The sequence below is a fragment of the Amblyomma maculatum genome, chromosome 1 (genome assembly GCF_055883805.1).
Source record: "Amblyomma maculatum isolate TAMU_Amacu chromosome 1, ASM5588380v1, whole genome shotgun sequence".
In the NCBI taxonomy this organism is placed as follows: domain Eukaryota; kingdom Metazoa; phylum Arthropoda; class Arachnida; order Ixodida; family Ixodidae; genus Amblyomma; species Amblyomma maculatum.
Genome location: NC_139344.1, coordinates 431,581,742 through 431,592,786, shown reverse-complemented (window position 1 = coordinate 431,592,786; position 11,045 = coordinate 431,581,742). Strand labels below are relative to the sequence as shown.

At 46.6% G+C, this 11,045-nt stretch overlaps 1 pseudogene; it reads right to left on the bottom strand.

The window, feature by feature from the left end:
* Positions 1–5,322: 5,322 nt before the first annotated feature.
* On the bottom strand, positions 5,323–6,255 carry LOC146209394 (glycerophosphodiester phosphodiesterase 1 pseudogene; annotated as a pseudogene).
* Positions 6,256–11,045: the final 4,790 nt, after the last annotated feature.

Here is an 11,045-nt window from a genome sequence, read left to right as displayed (position 1 = left end):
CAATTAGAAGAGGCTTTTAAAGAGAGTGATGATAGCAGCGTTATTAACCTTACATACATACATACATACATACATACATACATACATACATACATACATACATACATACATACATACATACATACATACATACATACATACATACATACATACATACATACATACATACATACATACATACATACATACATACATACATACATACATACATACATACATACATACATACATACATACATACATACATACATACATACATACATACATACATACATACATACATACATACATACATACATACATACATACATACATATATTATTTTATTACCTTTCATCAATACAGACTACATTCTCGTACCCGCAGAAGCGCAGGAGCGCTTGTGGGCGGGCCACGGCAATCTACGGGCGCGTACTCCACGCCACAATAAACAATAATAAACTAAAGGTACATCATACAATATAGTACATGGCAAAAACACTTTCACGTAGCATACTGTGTAGAATTACTAAACAACTATTCTTGTGCTTCTCGCTTAACTTGAGCAAGAGACGTCAACTGTACAATTTCATATGGCAATCTATTAAAGTAATGGGGAACGGAATAGGTACGACACCTTTTTTTGTAATTAGTGTACACCCTTGGTAGTTTAAAACATTCATTCCTGCGAAACACTCTAGGTCTATCCTGAGGGAGTTTAAATTTGTTCGAAAAAAATTTCTTGTGATAAGTACTAAAGCAAAAAGATCTGATAGAGGACAGATTTCTGCATTGGTTAGTTTAGCATTCTCATCTGAGTTTTCTGGGACATAATATTCTTTGCAATTCGGTACAGCTGTTTATTCGCCTGAAAAATTCTGAAATTCGAACTAGAGCCATACACTGTGACACCATACCGTAATACAGATTCACCCAAAGCTCTAAACACCATTTTACGGTGCCTGATTGGGCATGTGAACCTTAGCTTGTACAGTTGGGCTGAAACAGCTCGAAGACGATTGACAACATGTTGGATATGCGTAGCCCATGACAAATGTTGATCGAAGTAAAGGCCAAGGTATTTTACTGCAGATGAGAATGGCAAAGGCTCACATTGACATTCACTACACCCAGCATCATGCTGAACAATCGTTTCACTCACGGGTACATTCTTGTGTGGGTTTCTAAAGCACAACAGGATACTTTTGCTTTTATTCAAATATATTTGGTTCGAAGCAAACCACTGCACTATACTATAAAGATCTGCTTGTAGCAAGTCTCTGGCCTGTTCAAAGAATCGATGGGACATAAGTAGTGCTGTGTCGTCTGCATACTGAAAAAGTTTGGAATTGAGTGCAAGATTGCTTGAGTCATTAATATAAATATTAAATAATAAAGGGCAGTATGGATCCCTGTGGGACCCCAAACTGGGCTTGGACAAAATCACTGTATAGATCTTTTACCATGGCGGTTTGAAAGCGATTCGAAAAACAGTTCTTAAAGAAAACCTGTTATGGTCCTCTGAATCCAACCTTATCTAACTTATATATCGGAATAGAGTGGTCAACAGTATCGAAAGCTTTAGCCAGGTCTACGAAAAGCCTGACAGAAATTTCATTATGATCTATAGTTTCATTTATGTGGTCCGAACAGTCTTCGAGCAGGTATATAGCACTTAATCCGCGCTGAAAGCCATACTGAGTAGGATGGATTACGGCATATTTTGTACAGAATGCTTCCATATTATTATAAGCAATCTTCTCCAAAATAATGCCTAAAGTAGGCAATATAGCTACAGGTCTGTAATTATTTTTATCCGTCCTGGAGCCCTTCTTTGGCACTGGCCTAACCACTGAGATATTCAGTCCGGCAGGTATTTCTCCAGTTTCAATGCAGCCATTCAGAATAAAGAGCAGTAACTTTTTGTTTTGTTGAAGATTTTTTGCAAATCTTGCACTCTAATTTTATCACATCCCGGAGGTCTGTGGGCAGAAAGGGAATCAAGCACTGTGCGCAGCTCATCTGTATCAGTTGACGGAAGAAAAGCAGAGTTAAGCAATAGCAATCAGATATAACCCGGATGTGTTTAGGGGCATTCTGTTTCAGTTTACCTATCGAAGTGGCGAAAGAAACATTTAACGAATTCGCGATATCTTGAAGCGATTTACGTGGAAATTCTCTAATAAGTTTTTCATCTAAAGGTTGTTGACTGGGCCTGGCCAGCAAGTCGTTCAAAGTGTCCCACGTCTTTCGCTCATTACGCCGGCAGTGCGATAATTCAGCTGTAAAGAACTTTTTTTCTTAAGCCTTAGCATAGCGGTGAGCCTTCTTCTAACTGCACGGTACTCCTGCTTGAGAGCACAGTCATCTGGGTTCTTTTTGCACGAGTTCCATAATCTATCCTTTTCATATAATAACTTTAAAACATCACTGGTCATCCTTTTTTTTTTTCGAATTCCTGCGTCTTATCTTGACCTGATGCGTTGCAAGGGCATATATTTCATTAAAAGTCCTTACAAGGCCCTCGTATGCGTCTATGTGACTCGAATTAATTATACCATCCCTGTCCGAAGTCTGAACTAATTCATCCACTATCGCATTATCGATAATAGTTATTGTGTTTACTTCACTCCTATCCTGATGAGAATTGTCAAAAATGGATAAACCTGCAAAATAATGATGAGCAACCTTTTGACGTATAACACAAGCAGATACTTCTAAAGTATTAGAGCGCGAGGCTGTGTGGTCAATACAGGACGTGGTCAACCTATTTTCCATGATTTCCTCTCTAGTGTAACTGTGAATGTTGTTTTCAATTCCATAGCTCGCAAGTAAATCCAAATAAACGGCAGTGCCTCGTTTTCCAGTTTGGCTGATATCTACATTTAAATCTCTAGCTATCACTACGTTCTCGTTCCCGATGCGAGTCATTACAAAGAGGAAGTTTTTAACATCGACACTCACAAAACGGATGAGGAAAAAGCGGAGAAGAAGGTGTCTTGGCCATACAGCAGTAGGTTTGGACAAAATGCCAATGAAACTAATTGTAGTGCTAATTAAAAAAAAAAACAAGGACCGCGTGTGCTTCTCTATGGGACGCACTGAAGAATAAAGATATCGCAGCAACTTGTCGAGAGAGTAGAATGAACCTTCTGCACGAAGGCAAAGATGGAAAAGATCGCATCAAGTATGATTAGCCGTTAATAGTGACGTCGGTATTGTATAGAATAATAATGCAAGCAATTAAAGATTATTTATGAGGGTGGAATGAGAAGGGGGAGGCACTAGGACTGCAGAGCGGCTTCAGGCATGGCCGCAGATTACATGGTAATTTTTTCGCAGTCACACAATGCGTTGCAATCGCGGGAATTGAAGAACAACCACAGTGAATGGCGTTTTTAGATATCAAAGGGCCTAACGATAATGCAAACCACGCTCTGGTGTGACAAATTATGGAAAAAGAGGCCGTGGGAAAGGACACCATGTTTACGAAAGAGATTTAGAAGGAGAATAACGTACCAGTGAAGTGGCAGGCCTTGGGCGGGGAAAACAATTTGCGGTTATAAGGGGACTTAGGCAGGGATGTCCATTATCACCACTTCTATTGATGGTTTACATCAAAGGGATTCAAACAAAGTTAGAGTTAAAAGAATAAAGAAAGAGTCGCAAGTAGGCTAACTAATCCCACGGACGGACAGAATTCTCTTCCATATACCTTTTTATAATTCAGTCCTCCAGAAGCTGTTCCTGAAAATCAGGCGTGATATCGCTGCTCCCAGACTGCTTTCATAAGACAGGGTCGGGAATGGATGTATGTATATATGGACATTTTGGATGGCCCAGCGTAGCCACAGTATGTTTATGAACCTAGAGTGATCTGCAGTGTATGTAGAGCGGCCGATGCATTCGTACGATGTGAGGTGAAAAATGATGTTGAAACAAATATGGAAGAGCTTGTCAGACTAGCTTACGGAATTCCGGTTCAGTGAACTTATGTGCTGAAACGTCACAGCATGAACCGGCGTTATTTATATCAGCCTACAAAAACCCATACATTTCAAACATATTTTCTATTTATTTTACTGCTTGCTGCTTTAGACCATTCGTGGCTAAATTGTATTCAAATTGTCGGCCTCTTCGAGACCTTGCCAAAAACATCATTTGGTTTTCAAGAGAGCTGGGAAATAGGTCCCTATATTTTGGGAAAAATATATACGCCTTGTAGTTTTATGGTAAATTGTATGCGTAACAGAAAATGTGTTGTACGGCTTTTGGAATCCTCGATGTTTGTTACACCTTTTGGATCTAAGATTCTTCTGAAAAGCAGCAAAAGTCTGTAGTATAACTCTTTATTTTAATCCACGCAAGAACATTGGGCACTAGATAGAGCACTGACCCCTTCTCCGCCATACCTGCTGCGACAAACACGGCCTTGTAAACTTATACATCCAAATCCCGCAGCGGGAACGCACCGCTAAGGCATGCAATGTTATTGTCTGAAAAGAAACTGATAGCTGGCAATGCAATCATTCAAATATCCGGTCCGTAGCTGCTACATGCATTATTGCACAGATTTTCATTTCACATTATTGGTTCGCGAAGGAAAGTGTATTATGCGGTGCCTGAATAAGCACTGCTTAATAATTTCTGAAGTTAAAGTAGTGACAAATTTACCGGTGTTACCCACAGTGTTTTTATGTCGCTTGTCCTTACATACTTAAAAAAAAGATGTCCCACGGCGCATAACATGCGGGTCCTGCGCTAGCAGCAGGAACCGCTGAGTGCTCCGAAGGCACCGACAAACATACTGCAATAAACACTTGATCAATGAGGCTGGCGAAATTCAAACGGACGCGGATGTCCTCAAGGCAACGTTATGAGCCATATGATATCCTGATATGTGAATACATCAGCGAAAGTGATTGCAATACAACATAAACATTGCTTTCGGCGGCGAGGGTCAATCCCTTGAGGGCTTAACGAGGACTGCCCCCCCCCCCCCCATGTTTGGTCAAGCATGCCGCATAACTGCATATATTTCATCTGGTTTCAATGCAGGCGCTTGTGGCCACATTAGGAGGCAATAATATATAAACTGCCATTTCAGGGTCATGAATTAAATCGAAATATTAGTATACAGTCAAAACATTTGGAACAAAACACAAATCCAAAAGCACATAAATAATCCAGCTGTAATTTTTGCCAGTTTAGGTGCAAATTTTTGCTACTGGAACTGCAATAAAACGAATATTTGGCAGCGCCTTCAAACGTTTCTGTCCGCACATAGAGAAATAATTTTCGGAATTGAGAGACGAACACAATGAGTGAGAGCTGCAAGCACGGCTAGGCTTCAGTCAAAGTGTCAGTTATTACGGGCACTCGGAGGACCTTACGCAAGAAGGCTTTTTCCGCTGGATCGTTAGGCGTCCACGCGATCACGTGTATTCCGCGGCTGTGCCACTCTTGAACGTAGTCCACACTCAGCGTGTTTGAGCTCACAAGCACGGCCGACACTCCAGTCAACTGAGGCAGCAGCCCGCAATGTAGTGCATGCTTCAGAATCCAGTCGGCAGCCATGGCGAAGTAATGTTTGACGACCGGTTTGTATCGTGGCCGGATATTCTCTACGTCCTCGTAGGTCAGGAGTCCCGGGCTCCAAGTTAGTGCCGTCACAATATCTGGATTTTTTCTTCGCAGGGCATAGATTAACTGCGGGTAGGAGGAAGCGATTAATGCCCGTCGGTACAACTCCGGCCGCCGGCGAAACAGCTCGTCTAGAATAGCGACGGCACGGTAGTCGGCGTTCTTGACGTCCACGATGATCCGCAGTCCGAGACGCAGGCACTCATTTACGCCTTCTTCGAGTGTCGGCACGCGTTCGCCGCGGTATTTGTCTGCGAGCGGATGCTTGCTAGCGGCGTCCAGTCGACGCAAATCTTCGAAAGACATCGCCGACAGCGCGCCCACACCGTCCGTGGTCCGGTCAAGAGTCTCGTCATGGAAGAGCACGGCCACGCTGTCGTTCGTGAACGATAGGTCAAACTCGATTCCGAACGCATTGTTATCCTTTGCTTTGCGGATAGCAGAAAGGGTGTTCTCTGGAGCGTCGTGGCCCGCGCCGCGATGAGCAAATACGGGAGGCAAGGACGCTTCTTCGTTTTCCTTGCCCATGATCACCTCATGTGCTACGGCATCTCGAACGCGTGGTAGTGCTGCTCTGTGGACGGCGAGCCAGGTCATCAATGCGGCAACCACGCTGGCGAACACCGACACCATAGCTAACTGTTGACACGTATAGTGGAATAGAACTGTACTGAGGTTATAGCCCGATGTCACAACACCAGTTGGTGCCGGTAATTTAAAGATCCTACCTGCTAGAGCCGCGCAGTAACTGGTAAAATTCCAACTGAGCTTTGTAGCAGCTCAAAAGATCGAGGGCGTGACAGCTGGGCTCGCCGGCTCCTTCTTCCTCATTTCCCATCAATGCGAGAGCGCGATAATTGCAGCAGCTTCTTCGTTTTGCTCGAATGAATCATGGGCAGGCAAAGGTGATTATTCAATGCTGGAATGATCTCTCAACGCGGTGTTCTCTGAAGCGAGATTGTTTGCTATTTGCATACGATTGTACAATTGGAATAAAATTCACACCAGATAATTTGTACCAAAAACATGCGTACAGACCTGTCTCTAGATTTGAAAGCCCACACTTTGTATTTTAAGGCCAACGGCTTTATGACACATTTTGATTCAGTGCTCTGCGAGCCCTCTATGGATTTTCTTTCATTTGTCCATATGCATCATGATCTTCTTTCATATGTACATACCATCGTCACCGTCCCGCGGCGCCGGCTCCGACACGCGCCTGGGTTCATCATCGGATTAAACGCTGACGCGCAATTCCGTCTCCTCCACGGTAGCGTCCCGCAACTTCTTTTTCCTCACTAGTTGCCTCTCAGCAGGTTAAACGGCGATTGTTACCGAGAGATGTGTGTGAGCGCAACCTAAAGGTAACACAAACTATCTGAAGGCAGGAAATGGTTACGGTGGAGGTAACTGAATAGTGTCAGCGTTGATATTGTCACGTAGTGGTGACGATGTCGACGACACAAATGAAGGCTCGATGATTGCACTAAAGAAACTCTTTATTTGGGCTGACTTGCGCCCGCAAAAGAACTAAGCAACTCGGCGGCGGCGATAGAAACAAACGTGCTCGTCGATCGTCCAACAAAGAATGCCCGTCACACTCGGTAACACTCAATTTAAAGGCTGCACAGAACAGTCTAGATAACGTCGCAAACAGCTACCAGCACGGGCTGGAACATTGCGGAAAGACACCCGAGTGGCCGGAACCTTCGAGACAGATCTCGGTGCATCTTGCGCTACAACAAGACTGATAAAGGTGTGACTCGCGACATCGAGCATTAACAAACAAAGATTACGGAACTGATACGCGGTCCAGAATAATAGTGATAAGCCTGTATTTCGGCCGCTGTTAAAAAACAACAAATACTGTTTTGAAGGTTTCGCGGCATTACTCCCCCCTTAACAAAACATCGCCTCGATGTTCCAAAACAAAGAAACTTAAACATAAACACTAGAAAGTTTAAACACCACAGATTCTTTAACGCTCATAATATGGCTTCAGTCTTACAACATGTACAATTTCTGGGCGTGCGCGTCGCCGTTGTGATGATGACGTTCCGTCGGGAATGACTTCATAGTCCAGTGGTCCGACGCGGCGAAGGATTTTGTATGGCCCAGAGTGTCGACGCAGCAACTTTTCACTTAATCCGAGACGGCGAATTGGTGTCCAATCCCACACTTGATCTCCTGGATTGTACTCTGCGTGGCGTCGTCGTAAATTGTATCGTGGCCTGTCGGTGCGCTGTTGGTCTTTAATACGCAGCCGTGCGAGTCGTCGGGCTTCCTCTGCACGCTGCAGGTAGGCGGCGACGTCAAGGTTATCTTCGCTGGTTACGTGCGGCAGCATTGCGTCAAGCGTCGTCGTGGGCTCCCTGCCGTACACAAGCTTAAACGGGGTCGCTCTGGTCGTCTCCTGCACTGCCGTGTTATACGCGAAGATCACGTACGGCAAGATGGCGTCCCAGGTCTTGTGTTCAGCGTCGACGTATATAGCGATCATGTCCGCGATCGTTTTGTTCAGGCGCTCCGTAAGGCCATCGGTCTGGGGATGGTACGCAGTTGTTCGTCGATGGCTTGTGTGACTGTATTCCAGGGTGGCTTGCGTCAACTCTGCCGTAAACGCCGTTCCCCTGTCCGTGATGAGCACTTCTGGGGCGCCGTGTCGCAAGAGAATTTGTTCGACAAAAAATTTGGCGACTTCTGCCGCGGTACCATTTGGTAGTGCTCATGCTTCGGCGTAACGGGTAAGGTAGTCAGTGGCCACGATGATCCACTTGTTACCCACAGACGAAGATGGAAAGGGGCCGAGGAGATCCATCCCAATTTGTTGAAAGGGCAGGATTGGGGGCTGAATCGGGTTTAGTAGTCCTGCTGGTCTGATCGGCGGCGTCTTGCGTCGTTGACACTCACGACACGTCTTCACGTAGTGGGCAACTTCGGCAGGCAGTCGCGGCCAGTAATACTTCTCCTGGATTCGACGCAACGTGCGCGCAAATCCGAGGTGGCCTGCTGTGGGCTCATCGTGCAACGCCTGCAGAATTTCTTGCCGAAGGGTTTTAGGCACTACGAGAAGCTGCGCGGTCTTGTTGGGCGCGAAGTTCTTCTTCACGAGGAGGCCATTGCTTAACGAGAAGGATGATAAATGTCGCCTGAACACACCAGGAGAGGAAGCGGTCTTTCCTTCCAAGTAATCGGCTAGCGCTTTCAGCTCAGGGTCTGATCGCTGTTGTTCTGCGAAACTGCTGGCGCTTACCGGTCCCAAAAAGGCGTCGTCGTCATCGTCCTTCGGGGGAGCATCGATGGGAGCGCGGGATAAGCAGTCTGCGTGGGAATGCTTCCTGCCCGACTTATAGACTACAGTCATGTCAAATTCATGAAGTCGTAGGCTCCATCTGGCAAGGCGGCCGGAAGGATGTTTCAAATTAGCCAGCCAGCAGAGCGTGTGATGGTCGCTTACCACCTTGAATGGTCGGCCGTATAGGTATGGACGAAATTTAGAAGTGGCCCAGATGATTGCAAGGCACTCCTTCTCGGTGGTGGAGTAATTGACTTCGGCTTTTGTGAGGGACCTGCTAGCGTAGGCGATTACTTTGTCCTGTCCGGCATTCTTCTGGACTTGAACGGCTCCTAGGCCCACACTGCTCGCGTCGGTGTGAATTTCGGTCTCGGCGTTTTCATCAAAGTGGCCAAGTACACGAGGGCATTGCAGGCGTCGCTTAAGTTCGTCGAAGGCTTCTCCTTGCGGCGCTTCCCATTTAAAAGGTGCGTCAGCCTTTGTAAGTTGCGTCGACGGTTCGGCGATCCGGGAAAAGTTTCTGACAAATCGTCGTTAATAAGCGCACAGCCCAAGGAATCGGCGCACAGCTTTCTTGTCGGCAGGTGGTGGGAATTGTGCAATTGCAGCTGTTTTCTCCGGGTCTGGGCGAATACCGTCCTTGCTAACGATGTGACCTAGGAACCGGAGTTCTTCGTAGGCGAAGTGACACTTCTCTGCTTTTAGCGTTAGTCCCGATGACTTGATGGCTTCCAGCACTGTCTGTAGTCGTTTTAGGTGGTCTTCAAAGTTTAACGAGAAGACAACAACGTCGTCCAAATATAACAAACAAATTTGTTTGTTATATTTGTTTGGCTGCGAGGTTCGAAACTGGGTTTGGGCCCACTGCGGAGGAGGGGCGCGCAGCGGGGTTTACGGAGCTTCTCCCAAACGCACACCCCTGTAAAAGCCGAGCACCAGGCCGGGGGACGCTTGTACCCATTTTTACCGGTGGGTGTCCGGCGGTGGGTTTCGAACTGACCACCTCCCGCAGCCGAGACGGGCGCTGCGGTAAAATTGGGTACAAGCGTCCCCCGGCCCGGCGCCCGGCTCTTTCAGGGGTGTGCGTTTGGGAGAGGCTCTGCTAACCCTGCTGTGCTCCTTCGGGGGCCTACTTTCGAACAACCATGGTCTGTGTCCATTACTCGTTGAAACGTGGCTGGTGCGGAGCAGAGGCCAAATGGCATCACCTTGAACTCATAAAAACCGTCCGGTGTGATGAATGCGGTCTTCTCGCGATCTCTTTCGTCGACCTCAATTTGCCAATATCCGCTGTTCAGGTCCATCGATGAGAAGTACCTTGCATTGCAGAGCCGGTCGAGAGTGTCGTCGATGCGGGGAAGCGGGTAGACATCCTTCTTCGTTATGCTATTCAAGCGGCGGTAATCAACGCAGAAGCAAAGTGTGCTGTCTTTCTTCTTGACCAAAACGACTGGTGCCGCCCAGGGGCTGTTCGATGGCTGGATTACGTCATCACGCAGCATTTCCTCAACTTGATCGCGAATGGCCTGCCGTTCTCGCGGCGATACACGGTAAGGGCTTTGGCGCAGAGGTCGGGCGTGTTCGTCCGTTATTATGCGGTGCTTGGCCAGTGGTGTTTGTCGTACCTTCGATGACGATGAGAAGCACTCCCCGTAGCTTCGAAGCAGACTGAGAATCTGGTCTTTCCTGTTGTGGGTCAATGCCGGGTTGATGTCAAATGTGGGCTGACGGAATAGGTCCGGTGCGTCTTCCAGCGTTTGGTCGTGAAGGGCGAATACATCTTTGAGGTCCGCTAATTCGTCGAGAAAAGCGATCGTCGTGCCCTTGTTGAGATGCCGGTATTCTTCGGTGAAGTTTGTTACCAGAACCTGAGCTTGACCTCTCCGGAAGTCCGTGATGCCTCTTGCGATGCCGACACCTCGTTCTAAAAGCAATTGGATATTTCCTTCGACGATGCCTTCAGCGGTTTCGATGTTTGCGCTACCTACGCAGACTGCTATGCTTGATCGGGGCGGGACGGTCAATTCTTCATCGAGGACGTTTAGAGGGATGTGTTGCATCGACGTCGTCGTAGCAGGAATGGCTTTGTCTGCAGAGAGCTTGATGAGCTTGGATCGCAGGTCGGTGA